The sequence below is a fragment of the Lactuca virosa genome, chromosome 8 (genome assembly GCF_052849685.1).
Source record: "Lactuca virosa cultivar CGN04683 chromosome 8, Lactuca_virosa_CGN04683_v6, whole genome shotgun sequence".
Classification (NCBI taxonomy): Eukaryota; Viridiplantae; Streptophyta; class Magnoliopsida; order Asterales; family Asteraceae; genus Lactuca; species Lactuca virosa.
This window is the reverse complement of record NC_136433.1, coordinates 37,070,298-37,090,540: the sequence shown is the minus strand read 5'-3', so window position 1 is coordinate 37,090,540 and position 20,243 is coordinate 37,070,298.

Genomic DNA, 20,243 nt, shown 5'->3' with positions numbered 1-20,243 from the left:
TCTTTTGATCACTAAATTAATTCCAAATTAATTCTTGATCAATACTAATTAAATAATATGATTTCATATTAATATATTAGAACATATAATATATTAATAAATCACAAATAACCTCTTCTCAAAAGTCCATCCTATCAAATTGCTCTGGTGAAGGCAACCCAAATGGACCATGCTACTCCCGGGGTCAAGTACATACCAATTATAGTTATGGGCTTAGACACCTAATCCAACAGTCTCCCACTTGGATAAGTCTAATAACTATTATTACAAGTACGACTCCACAACCCGACTCACAATCGTAGCTCTTAAAAGTCGTTGTCGAACTCTGACCTAGTCAATTACGAGTCCATTAGATAAGGGATCATATATTCCTCCATTCTACAATATATCATATGGACTGAGACATGGATTATAACCATTCTCTCTATCCATCTGTTGTTTCCCGGTTTCCGATTTATGACGACCGACTAATTGAACAAATCAAATTAGTCCAGGCTTGGCCAAGCGCTTAGGGTGTCATCACTAAATCATCGAGGGGCCCACAAATATCGCTTTTATCCCTCTAAGGGTAAAAGGAATGGATAAACTTCGACTCATATGCTTGCTATATTTACTCATCAAATCACACACAACAATGCGTTTTATAACACCAAGTTACTGGTGCGTTTACGCATCATCAATGTGCAACCGATTTGTAAGCTACAACTCACACGTCTCTATTTTAAGAATATAAGATATTATCGTCTCATAATCACTCATGATAAAATCCATGAAGTGATTCAGATGAGTGTGGGTTTAATCCAATACTCAAATCCTATTACAGGAGTACTCATGAACACTGCAGCAAACTTGTGCTATGTCTAAAACACCTGGACAATCTACAGTCAGATTCATGACAGTCTTGCCTCAATACCTACTTCCAAAGTATGATCGACTGTGGATAGTTTGTTATTCGGGAAGTCAAAACCTGCAAAGTGAAACACAAGAATAATCGAATCCAATATGGTCTCAGAACTTATGAATATAAATAAAACACCTTTTATTTAATCACCATATTAATTACACATTATTCATTGTATAATGTTTCAATTAATCAACTTAATACTTGAATTAAAATAATAGTTATGCCATGATCCAAGCATGCACACTAAGTTTGCCTATGGTCCTCTCTTTGTGAAATAGATCAATGGACAACATTTCAATGATGCTCATTTCACAATTCCAAATGCTTATCGTAAATGTAAGAATACCAAATTCTTGCCATTTGCTAAAATCTGTTAGATTCTAAACTTATATGCAATGATCCTCTTGTAATGACTATGCACAAAAGTCATAGAGACTTGGCAACAGACATTACAAAGTATTCCAATGGAGAGCAATTCAATGGAAACGAAGTCTCATATTCCTTTGAACACCCTTCTTGCATTAAGTTTTCTAATCTCACATAGATTTTATTATTAACTTCCTCTTATGGTAACATTTCCATATTCCCATTTTGACTATCACTTCTGAACAAGAGTTACCTCTTCTCAGAGTATGTCAATATGGTCCTTCTAAAATTTACACTTTACTTCCAACTGTCAATGAGCAACCAATCTTTGGTAAACCTCAGATTGTCCTCGATAATTGCTTAGCCATTTATATCTCGTTCTAGTCCCTTTTCCCTCTTAATGCCCTAGGCATTTAGAAAATTAGAACATATTAATATTATACTTGAATTAAAACAATAGTTATGCCATGCTCCAAGCATGCACACTAAGTTTGCCTATGGTCCTCTCTTTGTGAAATAGATCAATGGACAACATTTCAATGATGCTCATTTCACAATTCCAAATCATTATCGTAAATGTAAGAATACCAAATTCTTGCCATTTGCTAAAATATGTTAGATTCTAAACTTATATGCAATGATCCTCTTGTAATGAATATGCACAAAAGTCATAGAGACTTGGCAACAGACATTACAAAGTATTCCAGTGGAGAGCAATTCCATGGAAACGAAGTCTCATATTCCTTTGAACATCCTTCTTGCATTAAGTTTTCTAATCTCACATAGATTTTATTATTAACTTCCTCTTATGGTAACATTTCCATATTCCCATTTTGACTATCACTTCTGAACAAGAGTTACCTCTTCTCAGAGTATGTCAATATGGTCCTTTCAAAATTTACACTTTACTTCCAACTGTCCATGAGCAACCAATCTTTGGTAAACCTCAGATTGTCCTCGACAATTGCTTAACCATTTTAGTCATATCTCGTTCTAGTCCTCTTTCCCTCTTAATTCCCTAGGCATTTGGAAAATTAGAACAAATTAATATTATAGCTTATGTAATCGATCCTATATCCGAAGCATATGGAATACGATTGATAATGTCTCACATAAAGACATGATACTTTACCAGTTTTTTGCTATGATATTTCCACATATAGAATTTCATTATGTTGAATCATTTCAACATATTCACATATGTCCATGACTAAATTCGATTAAAATCTCAATCTAAGCTTTTAGATTCGAAATGAAGTATGAATTCCTCTCCCTTAATTATAGCAAAACAACTTTTCAAACCCTGCAACTTTGCGAATTGAAACTTTTGTTTTCTATAATTAACATTGCTAACTCGCAACACTTACCATAATAATTATGCTCCCACTAGCATAACAATTATTTCTTTAATAGCATAACACTTATGCTCCCACTAGCTTTGACATGTACCCAGAAATCAGCTGGACTTCTAGAAATCAATACTTATTGACTTTCTTACCAAAGTTCAGATTTCTGATACAAAATTCTTCGATAAGACTTTATCTAGGCTTCTCAAACTCATACACCCTTCCTTAGATATTCACATGTGTGTCTAAACAATTTCAGAACTTACAGTAATAAGTCTCAAATGTTTAGACCTTTTTCCATTTCTCACAATTCGAACTATGAAGAGGGATGCCGTAATCATAATCGAATTTGAGAATTCAAATATCACAAATGCTATCTCCTTAAAATCTACTTAGTGAAAGCGTTTCCTCACAATCATTATCATGAATTGGAGAGAAACCTTATGAAACTTATATTTTATGGTGTATGTGTTCCTATCCATGTGAATTTACCATAACCATAATCACAAGACAAGATTAGTGACAAATCCAAACTCATATGGACTGAACTTGTTCAATCTTAATTTCTTGCCACCTAGCAGCACACGTTCCTACCATTGCTTCCAAGTTGTTATGCAAACAATTGATCACTCATAGAACTCACATGCATAGTCGACTTTAACTGGAATGGGAACAACAACAAGAATATGTCAACACGATAGGTTACAAACCTCAAGTCGTGTTCTAGTGATTAACAATAGGTTTACACTTGATTAGTTCTTGAAGCTATTCAAGATCCTTAAGACTCCCACTGACCTCTTGACATATAGGATTCACTTTGTCAAGGAACATTACTTGACAAACAAATATTCAAGAGTTAGTGCGGTTTCTTATCAAGACAAACACTTCTCACAATTGGTCTTAGTTGGTCTTTATCTTATCCAAAACATCACAACTTACCAATTTCAAATGTTCAAAAGTAAGAAACATTTTACTCTACATTTGATGAGTGTTATAAACTTTTCTTAAGACCATGTCACTCAAGTTACAATCTTGGAGTATGACTCTAAGACCTGATTTTGGAACGAATATCATTTATCTTCTTGATTTAACCATTTCAACAATTCACGATTCCTCTTCTTAGCCATACAAATGCACTAAGATGTCCTTAGAGGATCAATTGTGATATGGTTTCATAATCACTAAGATAATCATAAAACACGATACTAAAGTACTCTCCCTTCTTCTCAGATTGGAGAAACTTTTATCTTTCTGCCTAATTTGATTTTTTTTATTCGTTCAGCCATACATTGAAACTTTTCCAATGATTCAGAATTACACTTAATCTTGTAAGCATAACCATATTTACTAAACTTTAGTAAATCATAACGAATAGTCTTATCGTTCTTTGTGGTGGACCTGATCAGCGCACAACCAAGTGTACCCTATCCCCTAGTCCTTCACTTGACTCACATATACATGTGAACAAGGAATTAGTCTTAATTTCCCAAAGAAGAAGGTTCTCATTCATCACACAATACAAGTTGCATGATTCCAAGTTTCTATCCAACTGAAACTTGGGTGATGAGAATCTTTCCTTATTTGGTAAATCTTGACACTACCACAAACGAAAGAATCAAATCCATTTTCCAATATTGCTATCAATGGAAACCCATAAACAACAATTTTCAAAAATGCCATTGCAAGGAATCTTAAAATAAGATAAAATCAAAATTTATTTATTAAAATTGCGGAAAACTTTTCCTTACAATGCAAATACATATGAAAACTATGTTGTTATCTATTCGTAAACAATCTATCATAACTCTTAAGCAGCAGCTCAAAATTCTGATCATCGAACCATGCGATCGAAATCCATCTCTTCGCGATCAGAATCAGCTTACTCTTCCTCTAAGCTTCCTTTCTTTTCTTCGATCCTACAAAACATCAAAATGTAATTGCATTACGTCATGTATTAATAATCTCCAAATTGGAACTTAATGGAGTTAGATAGTGGACTTACCTGAAGTAGAGTCAAACTTTTTGAATTTACCATCCTTGCGATCTTTCAGGTAAATATGGCAGCTTCGCAACCAATGCCCCTTCTTTTGGCAACAGAAACATATGGACTCTTTGGGAATGGTACATGGGACTATCTCAGACTTAGCCTTTCTCTTTACCATTTGATCAAATGACTTGACCATGGTTGATCCCTTTCCATTGGGAAGAAAAATCTTTTCTGGACTTCCAATGTTGCCATTGTCAATGTCCATGGAAGTTTGGGAAACAAATCTTCCAATCAAATTTGCATTACCAATGCGCCAAGTCATTGCTGATTCAGCAGCAACAAGCAAATATGTTAGATCAATAAGGGTCATGTCATGATCTCCCATATAGTAGTCCTTAAAGAACCCGCTAATATGACTTAGGAAGTGATTGAAGAACCAAGTCAACAGCCAACTTCCTTGAAACAACGACACCTAACATTCCCAGCCTGTCAATGTGTGACTTCATCTCCAAGACATGTGCACACACAAACCTTCCATCTTGGTGTTTGCTAACCAATAGGGCTTGAGTGACCTTGAACTTTTTAAGTCTTTGAACTTGTGGGTCAGGAAGAATTATTGGAGGAATAGAAGTTCCACTACATCACAAAGAAGGGATTAATCTTTCACCTCGATCGTCTTGTGGAATATCATCTTTATAAAGAAAGGATTCGGGAAGACCATAGTAGTCTGAACTAGACATCTACAAGGGAGAAATTCAAGTTTAGTTGATTTAAGTCATCAATATAACATCCAAATGAAATATTAAGGTTAGGACCCAACACAATATTTTACAATTCGGAAGAGGGATGTCGTAATCCAATTGCAATATATTTGAAGGTAGGTAAATGACGATTTACCAATTTCCACCATGAAAAACGAAAATGAATTTTAGGTTTTAAATGAATTGAAATTCCTAGATTCTTTTGAGATTCATTGAACTTTTCAATGGCATGTTTAATATCGATTATGCCCTTCAAGTTTGTGACAGGGATACCGAGGATCACAAACAAAGTGTGAATAACCATGCAAATTAGCTTGGTACTCTCGATGTCATTTATCACCTAATCAATGTGCCGGTTAACCACACACGCTCCATTGATCTATGACAAACATCGAGCTACCCTTTGCCACCCTTGTTAGTCCAAGTCAGTGTGCCGGTTAACCACACACGCTCCACTAACGACTTAACAAGGTGCAAAGTGCAATTTCATGGGTTAGCACCAAATTCACATTTTTCCTAAGTAATTAAGATTGTGAATTTATAAGTGTTTAGTTACTTGGTATTTTCATTATACTTTTAATGAGAATTAATGTCATATCTTACCCGTTCGGCTAATGACCCTCCACCAGTCAAGGAAGCGGTGGGTGAGAGTGGACACCCATTAAACCACCATTTTATAGGCAGTAACCTTATACCCCCCTTATAGACATACTTCGTGAATGAGGCCTACTAACGGTAAGACTGACTCTTTAACTTATACATATATAATTATTAAACTTTTAATTTTATATAGTATAAGGGTGTATTTTAAACTTTTAAAATACTAGATGGTTTAATCTATTAATAAATTATACTCTTAATATAATTAAACTTAAACCATGTCATTATGGAATTATTAATTCTCTTTTAATTAAAAAGTTTAATTAATTTAATAAAGTCCATAAGGTGCAATTTGAACTATTCAAATACTTCAAAGTTCTAAATATAAAAATTCAAAATTAAAAACTATTTAATTAATTTTTTTTTAATTTATGAACTCAAGAGTTACACCTTTTTAATTACAAGAGTTTCTTAATTTGAGACTTTTCAAATACCAAAACTTGAGGGCAAGTTTTGTAACTCTTGAAAAACCTTTGATTTCCATAACTTATGAGTTTAATGTGGTTTTTATGGAAAAACTTTTCATGCTCCATAACTTGAGGACAAGTTATGGAAGACTTTAAAGAACATTTAAATCAATATTTTAAAAAATAAAAAATTATCATATAATTTTTCTATGATCTAGTTAAAGTCATAAGTCAAGACAATTCATATCAACAATTTACAAGAAATTAGCCTATCATACAAATCTTGAAATTTTGACAATTATCTTTTAATTGGACAAGGATAATCACTACCATATCAGGAAAAACAGTTTTTATGATATAAAACAGTTTGTGGTAGTGATCCTAATCCAATTCTGGCCAAAAAACCCGAAAAACTGCAATCTGATCATACAACTCGTCGAGCCCAAATATGGACTCATCGAGTTCAAGGCAAAATTCATCCTACTCGCCGAGTCCAAGCATGTACTCGTCAAGTAGGTGCTGTGAGAACAGTTTTTCAGCTTTGGAAAAATAAGTCATGCATCAAATATAACATAAAACAATCCTAGGAGCTTTGATACCACTATTGGATTTTGTATACTACAACATACTATGGTGCACATACAACCCTAATTGCTTTGGATCTATGTTTTCTCTAATTATACATGCAATATTGTTTCCAAAGCATGAAGCCTACAACTAGCATACAATTGACATAAACAACATAGAATTGAGTTATAGAATTACCTCTTGTTGTAGCTTGTAGTTTTGGCCTTTAAGAACTTAGCACCTCAAATGTGATGCCTCAAATGGTTCACAAACACCATGAACAAAGGAGGACTTGAGAGACATGCTACTTAGCACACAAAATCATTTATCATTCTTCTTAGAATGCATAGGGACGATTTTGGTGACTATGGGTTCCTTTTATAGTGTGGCAAAGTCTAGGGTTACATCCATGCAAACCCTAATTCACATGACCCTTCATATTACTTAGGATCCATGGGTTAAACCTTCATGGACTATCCATGGACTGTCATATTGGTTTAGCCCATCCTAAATAACCATTGATCATTGGCCCACACTATAAGAATCATTGATTTACTTAATCAGTCCCCGTATGTTTAATTAGTCTCTTTTGATCACTAAATTAATTCCAAATTAATTCTTGATCAATACTAATTAAATAATATGATTTCATATTAATATATTAGAACTTATAATATATTAATAAATCACAAATAACCTCTTCTCAAAAGTCCATCCTATCAAATTGCTCTGGTGAAGGCAACCCAAATGGACCATGCTACTCTCGGGTCAAGTACATACCAATTATAGTTATGGGGCTTAAACACCTAATCCAACAAAAGTGGCTTAAAAGAGCAAAAACATAGATCTACAAGATGGAGTGGTAAAGTTGCAAGATTTATACCTTCTAGAGGTTGCAAACAAGGTAGAAATCACAAATTGTAACATCCCAAAATTTAGAGCCAAAAATTTCATTTTTGAATAAGTAATTATAAAAGCCAGTAGTATGAAACATCAATAGTGTCAACTCGTTTCATAATAAAAAAACCATTATTTCAAATAACCCAAAACATGTCATAGAAAAGTAATATCAGAGTACAACTCCCAAATATCTCATAATGCGGAAATCATAGTGTGATGCGTTGCGATCATGCCGACTCCTTTCCTTTTGAAGAAGAAGTACCTGAAACCAAAACTGAAAACCGTAAGCACGAAGCTTAGTGAGTTCCCCCATCATACCACATACCATAAAATAAACATACCGCCTAGCATATCCGGATGCTGGCCTCCCCTTCGGTCTATTTCAACCGGTACTGCCTAACATATCAGGGTGTTGGCCTACCACTTCGGTCTCTTTCAACCGGTAACCGCCTAGCATATCAGGGTGTTGGCCTACCCCTTCGGTCTCTTTCAACCGGTAACTGCCTAACATATCTGGGTGCTGGCCTACCCCTTCGGTCTCTTTCAACCGGTTACAGGGTCTATTTCACCCCCTATCACTACCACATAATATCCTAGCATATAAGCATATAAATCACATATTGCCTAGCATATCTGGGTTCTGGCCTACTCCTTCGGTCTCTTTAGACTAGTTACAGGGTCTACTTCACCCTCTACCACTACCACGTAATAGCATAGCATACAAGCACATAAATCTCAACAGATAGTGGAAAACCAGACAATTAGCACAAAGACAATCATCTTTATTGTAAACAACTACTAGTGGGCCGGCATTGGTGCCCTCGGCCCACTTATACTAGGAAGGCAACTCACCTCGCATTGCTGGAGTTCACTGCAAGAATTCCTTAGTTGCTGCCCTGGCAACTCCTCGAACTATCAATACCAAAACTAGATAAAATTTTAGTTAATAGGCCAAAACCCTCAAGTTTGGCCCAAGGTCAAACTTGGTCAACGGTCAACGGAAGTCAAAGTCAACAAATCAAATTTCAGGCTGAGTACGCCCAGCATACTCAGCTCGTACGCATGGCGTACTTACCAACCAGAATCGGGACCCCATACGAGTACGCGTAGCGTACTCGAAGGTACCCCCGACGTACTCGGCCAAATGGCACTTTTCCATTAAGTGCTTAATATCTTAAGTCCTTTCATCCAACACTCAGATCTAGTCCCACAATATCATTCTAAGTCATAAAGTTTCCACCTTTATGGCTTTCCATGTCTAGAAAAGGTCCAAAAGCTAAAACCTTAACTTATTAATCCATTAAAACATCATGATACTCTCATGGAAGGTATAGAAGGATCAAGATTACATTTTTATGGATCCTAAAAGCTCTATAATGGATAAAGTTTCCAACTTTATCCATTAGAATGGTCCAAACCACCAAGATCTAGCCTTTAAGCATCAAATAGGACCAAAAGTGCATCTTTTTCAACTTAATCCCTTAAGTCCAACTCTCCAACCTTCAGATCTGAATCACAATGATGTTTAGATGGACAAAGTTTCCAACTTTATCCATAAAAAGGTCACAAACTTTCAAGATCTAAAATTTGTGCACTAAAATGACCAAAAGATAATAACATCCAAAACTAGCTAGATCTAACAAATGCATCATCAAGATTCAAACTTTATACCTATAGAAGATAGATCAAGGTGAACAAAGTCCAAATCTACAAGCTCCAATGCAACCAACACTTCTACAAGAAGTTCCTTTTTCTCCAAGGTGCACCATGCATACTCCAAAGCACTCAAAATAACCTTCTTTTAGCTCACAAGGCTCATATAAGGTTAGGGTTTCATGAAAGGGGTGTTGGAGGGGTGGAGGCTGAGAATGGAGTGGGTTTGGGGGAGTTAAGGAGCTTAAATTGGGCTTAAACCACGAAAATAGGGTTTGGGAATTGATTGCGTATGCCCAGCGTAATCAGGATTCCATTAGTATGCCCAACGTACACCTTTTTGTACGCACAGTGTACTCAGCTTGGCCCAAAACCACCCAAACTTCAAACGATCATAACTTATTCGTTCTAACTCCGTTTTCGACGTTCTTTATATCCACGGAGAGGTATTGAGGAGGTATACAACCCTATATAATTACTTTTGACTTTAAACATATCGAACTAAAATCCATAATTCATAAAAGAAGTCTGAAACACTACATTCCCATTTTACCCTTTGACTCCAAAGTGTAAACCAAACTATTGGGTCACATATCTACATTACCCACATCCAAATGGGCCTAAATATTACCTTTTTAAAGGCCCTAATCCTTATGATGACCGCTCTTCGGACTGAAACCTCGAATTAGGAATCGATTCGGAACAGGGCGTTACACAAATACAAGGTGCTCTCAACTCCAAGATCTTATCACCACCTTCTTCTTTCTTCAAAACCACTTCTAAACTCTCTTAAAGGCTCCAAAATTGCTCTTTTTCTCATAGGGTTGCTTGGGGGTCGATGTCACAGAAGGAGGTTGGGTAAGAATGAAATATGAGGCCTTAAGGATGCTTAAATATGAGCCAAAACCCTAAAAATTAGGGTTTGCATGCTTTCCACGTACATCCTGCATATGAGGTGTATGCCCAACGTACTAAGGTGCGCCCTAGTACGCTCAACATACACACGTACGCACAACGTACTCCTCAAAGTCCCAATTTACCAAAATGCCACTATGGGCCCTTTTTGCATTCTTTCTTGAACTCAGGGACCAAAATGAAATATAATTCAAATATAGGGTCAAAATTAGAAGTAACTCATCATTGAGATGTTACAGGACCATGACGCGGTGGGCAGATCCATCGCCTTTCTGTTCGAGCCAGCCCACGGCATGACCAAGGTCTTTCCACGACTCGGTGATCCATAGGGTTGACTTTGACCATTGACCGTTGATTTTTTGACCATATTGACTTTTGGTCAACTTCTTAGTTTTAGGTAGTAGACAGAGGATTGACATATTGATTAAATGTTTAGGTGGTGTGTTAGTACCAGCCTTTACGTTTGCGAGTCGTGGTGTTAGTTTACTTCGATTGTGAGGTGAGTCTTCTCACTATACTATGTATGAATGATGTTTTATTTTTATACCGCTAGTTTTAAATTTATAAAAACCTATCGAATCTTAACTAATTTTAAACACACAAATAGGCGGTGTACCTAGTCGTGAAGTAATACAATATAAGGTAAGAAAGGGAGTCTCGGCCTCAAGGGGAACGTGTATGATTTTGGTTTAATTAAATAAGCAATTAATTAAACTAAATATATTAAAGTAAAAAGGGGGGTTTTTTGATTTTGCAAGTTCAAAAACTTAAATTATCAATTTCAAACAACTAAAGCAAACAAAAAGCAACGAACTTGTTTTAAGAAGTATATGTGAATTACTTCTAATAGAATACGAATCCCCCTAGTTTTCTATGTTTGATATGTTAGCATGCAATGGATTAATGAGTTGGTTAACGAATTTTATGATTAGTTATCTTGGTAAGAATTCCTAGTACTAATGATTAATGAACATCTAATCCCAATGATCATAAAACTAGTGAACACAAAAACATTTAAATAAATTCAACTATGAACGATATGATCTAACAATTCTTATCAATTGTAATGACAATAAATCAAAGCATAGCATGGATAACTCTAACTCTCTAACACAATAAAAATTAATAATTTATATTACCTAACCCTAGGATCGGATAAATCTCTAGTCCTAACAATTTAATGATCATAAACAGTTAATAATCAAGCTAATGTAACTAGATTGGTCATCTAAATCACACACAACTCAGATGTAGGTAATAAAAATCATAACTTTCACATGAAATATCACAATCAATAGAACACAAGTTTAAATCCAACTCAAATAATCTAACTAACGAAATTGAAACATATCAGCTAGGTTTCATCTACATCTAGTGAAAGTAAAAGGTTTTTAGCCTTGCATCATAAATAGAAAACAAAATCTAATGATTTCGGAATTGAAATACATGATAATAAATAAACCGAAAGCGAATAAATTGATGAATTCTCGCCGTGATCTTCAAATAAACTCTTCAAAGGTTTTCTTTAGCTCTGAAAATCGTCTGAAATTGACTAATAACTTACTCCCCAAGTTGGTGGACGTTGGCATACGAATTAGGGCTACAAATATATATATATATATATATATATATATATATATATATATATATATATATTGTGTTGGCACGATGTGGTGAAGGTCTCACCATGTTGTGGTGTTGAGTTTCTTTGTTGCACAAGAACACATAGAATGACACAACATTTTTTGGAAAGTCCTAGAGTTTTTACACAGGGCGCGACGCGCTTTCGGTATCTTATTTCGGTTTTCTTCATTTTTTGTTCGTTTAAGCTCTGTTATCCTCATTTTGTATCTCAGCTCCCATTTTAATCGTAAATGGACATTTCAAATCATATTTGTAACACTCGTTTTCCAAAATAGATCAGTTGAGGGCTCATATGGTGTCACACCCCCAAACCGAAACGGCGGAAACGTTCGGGGGCGAAGGACGTCATGTATAGTATCACAACAATTGAATAATAGTAATCAAAGCAACAACAACCATTGTATTAATAGTATAGTGTTTACATTACATTTGAATCATACACGATTGACTACAAAAGTAAATGCAAGTAAAGACTCGAACTACTATGCCCCATCTTCTTGAACCCGGTGCGTGTACCTGTCTACTAATGTCCTGAGAATACAAGTACGTTTTGAAAGAGTATCAGCATAAGGCTGGTGAGTTCATAAGATTTTTGTTTTAGAAAACTTCTTTGTCCTTTCGAAAAGTACGTTATGTTTCTTCAGAAAACCTTATATTTTCTAATGTAATAAATGTTAAGTAAAAATGATTCTTACTAGTTCCTCCTGCGAGTACTTAATGTATACAAATCATATATAATCCAGATCGAACAAACAATCGACTGTGTGGTTCTGCCCCAAGCCCACAACCAAACAAGGAACAGGAAGTGAGGCGGAGGCCACACATTCCACTGTTTGTCGGATCCTTATGTATATAATCCTGAAGTATTCACTAGATACTTACAAAGTTAACTGTATTGGTCCTTTGATATCTGTTGAAAGTGTTCCTCAAGAAAATCTAATATTTTCTTATGAAAATCATGATTAACCCATTCCTTCTATGACTTCTTAGTTCATACTTGTTATGTATAAACCAATATCGGATAAACAGTTAATTGTGTGGATCTGCCTTAAACCCACAACCAAACAAGGAACAGGGAATGAGGCGGAAACCACACATTCCACAGTCTATCGGGTATTCTTCATACGTAACCCGGATGCATAAACTAAGGAGTCATGGAATTAATATGAATATTCGTTAGTTGAATAATAAACCAACTGTTTATAAAATACTGATGTTTACCCTGGAAAATCCTATATTTTCCCTAAGTGTAAGTTATTGAATTATCCGTTCTAAATCGAAGATTACAAGTATCTACCATACTTATATTGTTTAAGCATTGTTCTTTTTGAAAACCCCGACTACCACCAGTAAGGCATAGTAGTCTTATTACATAAATAAAAGTAGTTGAAAACGTAGTATCTTATATCCTGAAAGTGTTGTTAATACCCTCCTGTGATCACTTAGCACATATGAGTTATAGAAATCTAGATCGAACGAACAGTCGATTGGGTGATTCCTCCCTAAGCCCACAACCAAACAAGGAACAGGAAATGAGGCGGAAATCACACATCCCACTGCAAGTCGGATGTTAATTTCATATTACCCTGATGTACATACTAAGTCATCATATAGTTACTACCCTGTTGACTGATTGTTAAGTACATTATTACGTGGACGAGTCGTTGTTTCACCTGTGGATTCTTATAACCATACTATGGACGATCAACATTACGACGTACTCGGACGTACGTCGATAAAAATGACATTTGTCACCCTAGGTTGACTGTAGCTAATAGTCAGGGTGCGGGATTGTCACTCCCGTATAGATCTATACACAAACTCACGCTCTCCCTCTGGGAGACTCAAGTTACAAGGTGTCTCACACTGTAGTTCCGTCAACGAATCCACGAATAATACTATGAAAACCCTTTTTGTTATTAACATGAATCCTTATAAAATAATATATTTTATTTCATAATTCATAAGTTTGTTTCCTTAGTTCTGAAAACTGCTTTTGCAAAGTTTGTATCCTAATACATTTTATAAAACTGATTTCTACATTCGATGTATACTAATGATGGAAAATATATTAAACAAAATAATATTTTCGAACACAAGATTACTTGTGCTTTTACTTGTATTCCCCCCTGAAAACATTAAAAACTCGAAAAATATAGGGGTATGAACTCACCTTATGTGTTTGATTCGATTGAAGGTTCGCGTAAGGATGAGAAGTTACACGAATGAATTCCCGAGACACAAACGAGTCCTAAATGACATATAATGGCATATATAGACATGTAATTAGTGTTTTGGACAACTAACATGCAAGGAAACACCCTTAGGGACTAGGAAACACTTGAAACTAAGTGTTACAATCACATGTGATTGACTAAAAGGGGTTTACGGCCATACAAGAGAGTGTACGGCCAAGGGTTCACAGCTAATGTATGTGTACGGCCCATGAGTGTACGGCCAGTGAGTGTACGGCCGTACACCCATGGAAGGAACATGCAAAATGGGTGATTTGATCCATGGGGAAACTAGTGGGTCTAATGTTCAACAAGAAGGTGGGCAACACACTCGATTTGGACCCTTTTTGGATGTGTACGGCCAACCTATGAAAGGTTTACGGCCGTACACCCTTCAAGATGACGAAATATGAATAATTGGGGCTTGGATCTAGTGGTCTTTAATGTATAACAAGTTTAAGGTTGAAATACTTATGTTTTTGGAGCCTTTGGGGTGTTCACGGCCGATGATAGTTGAGAGAGAATGGGAGTGATCTGCAAACCCCCGAACCAGACGGCGGAAACGTCCGGGGGCTAGTGTGACTAACAATTGAATAATCATCACAATGAATATACATGAAGCATAACACATTCATCACCAACATTACATATTACAACCAGCATTGTTCACATCAAGTACATTGTTAAAATACATAAGTTCAAATTGTTCAAAGTACGATAAGTGATGTTACATAAACAAAACCATACACTTGCATATCTTCCAGCTTAACGATTACCTGAGAATACAAGTTATTTTGAAAACGGTCAACATATATAATGTTGGTGAGTTCATAAGTATATTTGAGTAAAATTCTTTGTATCATTCATAAAAACCCAGAAAATCCGATATTTTCTGTAAAATGTTTTGAAAATGATGTGAAAATCGAGTATAAATGCATGTGTGAATTTAATAGATAAAACTTGTAAGAGTGTAGTTTAGATTCATTGTATTTTGAATAAATGATAATTGTATATGAATTATTTCCCCAGAAAATCCGATATTTTCTGTTTTATAACAACGTCTAAATTCTTGTATCGTTAAATAAGTCGTTTTGCATTAACACAATTAAAGAGTTTATCTTCAAAAGGTTATCTTTTGGTATTGAATCCCTATATGAGCCGTTATAACCATGCATGATAATGACTAGGTCGCCCGTCTTGGTATTTTTCCAAATGTCGGTCTTGCTAAGGATGTTGTCGCCATAGACTAGTCTAGTCTAGCTGTAGCGAACAACTAAGGCGTGGGGGGTAGCCCCGTATAGATCTATACACAAACTCCCGCTTTCCTACCAGGAAACTCTGATTATAACTACAGGCTACGATTGTACACTCAGTGGTGCCAACCGACAAGTCTCACTAGATTCTTAACCTCTTTTTGTATTATGTTTAATGTTTACGTATTTGAGAGATGTTTTTGTATTCGAAAGGTACTTGAATAAGTTTACGGAGTTTAATGATTATATAAGGGTATCGTTACGGCTTACTAACACATGAAATTTCCATTCCAAACCCTATTAGTATGAAATTTGGCCACAAAGGCCCAATCACATGTAAAAGGGTAATTTAGGCCCAATAGGCATGTAAATGGGCCACAAAAGCCAATAAACATGTAATCCATAATTTAGGCCCAAATTAACATGTAAGTGGGCCACAAGACCCAATAAACATGTCATGGAAAACATTGGGCTCAATACACACTTAATTGGGCCCTTAGGGCCCAATGGCCAAGAAATGTGAATGTTGGGCCCAATAAATAGTTTTTGACGTATTTCGTTCGTTCGTTTGATTTGGTTTTTTGTTTTACTTCGAGGCTTAATAGATTGATGATAAAAAGCTTTCATTTTGTAAAAAATGACATTTTCGGCCAATAATACTCAAATCTTTAATTAAGGCCCAAAGTTTTGTAAAAATGACGCTTTAGTCCATAATTTATAAAAGTTTGCAATTTTGTCCCAAATGTCTGTAAATTTACAGTTTTTGACCCAAAATTTTATATTTTCACATTTAGAACAACCATTACACCATCTAAAACAAGTTTCAAAACACCAAAACAGTTTAGGGTAATGTTTCTAGTCCATTTCCAGCAGCAAAACTCAAAAAACTGCACTCAGGGGCTCCTACTCGTCGAGTGCAAGAACCTACTCGACGAGTAGGATGAGTTTACTCATGGACTCGTCGAGTCCCCCCATGGACTCGGCGAGTTCATGCTACAGAATGCATAAAAACGAGTTTTTTCACAATTTTGCATCAAGTATATCAAACAAACAAGCCTAGGCTCTGATACCACTGATGGGTTTTGAGCATTCTAACACTCCTAAGTGTACATGCAACCCTAGAAAACCTTGGATCTATGTTTGTCTAAAAATACATGCAAAATACTTTTTCCAAGGTTCATAATCCTATCTAGCATACATGGGGAACTTTAAACATAAAAGATGGCTAGAATTACATACCTTGTTGTTGTTTTGATTCCTTGAAAAGCTTGAGAGCCTAGCACCCCAAGTGTGATGCCTCAAATGTTTCACACAACACCAAATGCTCTTGGAATAAACTTTGAGAGAATTATCTAACACTTGAAATCGGCCTTGCCCTCTTGTCTCACTAGTGTAGCCGATTTTGGTTGCTAGAAGCATGCTTATATAGTATATTGCATTAGGGTTACACCATGTAAACCCTAATGTAACATGGCTCTTCATTTCCATGACCCATGGGTTTGTAACTCCCATGGAGCATCCATGGAGTATCCTATGGACCTTAACCTAACTAGATAATCCATGGAGCATCTAGCCCACTATACAAGTATGGATGATTTACACAATCAACCCATATATTTAATTAATCTCCTTTTTGATCACTTAATTAATTCTAGATTAACTCTTGATCAATACTAATTAAATAATACTATTAATATATTAGAACTTATAATATATTAATAAACCACAAGTGTTATTTCTCTCATTTAGTCTATCCAATTGCATGATGCCATGCAACCCAAATGGACCATGTCGGGTCGGGTCAAGTACATACCAGAAATAGTTATGGACTTAGACACCTTATCCAACAGTCTCCCGCTTGGATAAGTCTAATAACTATAACTGTAAGTATGACTTTAGGAACCGATCAGCAATCGTAGCTTTTTTCAAGGTCTCTCGGAACTGAGAAGATGATGATACGCCATTTAAGATAAGTGATCATATAATCCTCTGTTCTAGATATCAGCCGGACAAATAAATGGAACAATGTCTTACTTTTGTCCAACTGTTTGTTTCCCGATTTCCGATTTGTTTGACATAGAACTTAATTAAACACATCAACTTAGTTCTGGACGGGCCCGGTACATAGGTCAAAACAAAATCATCGAGGGGCCCAAATATCGCTTCTAATCCAAGAAGGAACAGATAAACTTTGACTCATATGCTTGTTCTGCTACTTGTTAAATCACACACAAACGCACGTTTTATAACATCGAGTTACCAATGCGTTTTCGCACGATCAATGTATAACCAACTCACAGACAAAAAGACATATCTCTAGGTTTGAAGACTTATATGATATTACCGTCTCGCGATCACTCGAGATTAAATTCCATGAAGTGATACTAGCGAGCGAGGGTTGAATCCAATACTCAGAACTTATGAGCACTCATGAGTGTTGAGGCCATGTCCAACATCTTAGACCTCTACAACCAACTCATGACAGTCTTAATTCATATCTACTTCCAACATATGACCGACTGTGGATAATTTGAATAATATGTAAAACACAACATAAATATTGTGGAAGTCAAAACATGCAAAAGAAATAATAGTAAACGATTGACAAAAGATAGCAACACTTTACTCATAAATAAACACAACTTTTATTCATCATCAAATGTCAATTACACTTTACAAATTTCAAAACTATCTAACTACTAAAACTAATATCATCCTTCAGCCCTATGCTCCTTGCATGCTGGAGATGCTTAACCCTACCTAGTCCCTTCATGAGGGGATCTGTCGGGTTCTCATCCGATGATACCCTCTTTGCCACGAGGAGTCCTTCTTCTATTCGATGTCTGATGAAATGGTAGTTTCTGTCAATGTGTCTGGATCTCCCGTGATCCCTTGGTTCCTTGGCTAAGGCAACTGCACTTTCACTATCACAAAAACTTTCTATACGCTCCTTTATAGTTGTTACAACTCCAAGGTATCCAATGAAGTTCTTTAGCCATATCGCCTCCTTTGCTGCCTCGCTTTCCGCTATATACTCTGATTCGCAAGTTGAATCAGCCACTGTCTCCTGCTTGTAACTTTTCCAAGAAATTGCTCCTCTGTTTAAGGTAAAGACCCAGCCCGACTGAGAGCGGAAATTATCCCTATCAGTCTGGAAGCTAGCATCACTATATCCTACAACTCTCAAGTCATCACTTCCACCAAGGGTAAGGACCCAGTCCTTAGTCCTCCGCAGGTACTTGAGAATGTTCTTTACCGCAGTCCAGTGAGCCTTACCAGGGCTCCCCTGATACCTGCTAACCATGCTCAAAGCAAAGGCTACATCAGGACGAGTACATGTCATAGCATACATGATCGAACCTACAGCTGAAGCATAAGGTACTCGACTCATTTCTGCTATCTCAACCTCGGTACTCGGGCTTTCAGTCTTACTCAATCTAGCGTTACTCTGGATGGGTAACTCCCCTTTCTTGGAATCTTGAATGCTAAACCTCTTTAGTACTTTATCCAAGTATGTACTCTGACTAAGTCCAATTAGTCTTTTACTCCGGTCTCTCAGAATCCTTATCCCTAGAATATAGGCAGCTTCTCCTAGGTCTTTCATAGCGAAACACTTCCCAAGCCAGGACTTCACTTCCTGCAAGGTTGGGATGTCATTTCCTATGAGTAGTATGTCATCCACATACAATACCAAAAAGCTAACTATACTCCCACTAGCCTTGACATACACACAAGATTCATCTTCACTCCTCGAAAAGCCAAACACTTTGACTTTCTCATCAAAGCAAAGATTCCATCTGCGAGGTGCTTGTTTCAATCCATAGATGGATTTCTCAAGTTTACACACTCTATTAGGGTTCTCTGTACTGAAAAAACCCTCAGGCTGACTCATGTAAACATCCTCAGCCAACTTTCCATTAAGGAAAGCGGTTTTGACATCCATTTTCCATATTTCATAGTCATGAAATGCAGCAATGGCTAAAAATACCCTATAGACTTAATCTTGGCTACTGATGAAAAGGTCTCATCATAATCAACTCTTGGAGTTTGAGAAAATCCCTTTGCAACCAGTCGCGCCTTAGAAATGTGTACATTACCATCCATGTCGGTCTTCTTCTTGAAGATCCATTTGCACCCAACAGTCTTACGACCTGGTACATTGTCAACCAAGTTCCAAATTTGATTGTCATACATGGACTGTATCTCGCTGTCCATTGCCTCTTTCCATTTAGCAGACTCGGGGCCTGCCATGGCTTTCGCATAGCTGTTAGGTTCATCCAGACTTACCAGTGTCTCACCTTCCGCAGTAATATGGAAACCATAGTAGTGCTCAGGTGCATTCCTAACCCTTGTGGAACGCCTCAGAGGTACAGACTGGTCAATTGGATCAACAAGAGTTTCCTCCTCAAGTTGACTGCTAGGGTTTGAGGTTCCTTCACCACTTGACTCTAGAATTTCTTCAAGGTCAATTTGCCTCCCACTGTTTCCTTGGCTTATGAACTCTCTCTCTCTCGAAAGACACCCCTCCTTGCTTCAAATACCACATTCTCACTAGGTCTGTAGAAGAGGTAACCAAAGGATTCCTGTGGGTAGCCAATGAAAATACACCTCCCACTTCGAGGTTCGAGCTTATCATGAGTCTCGCG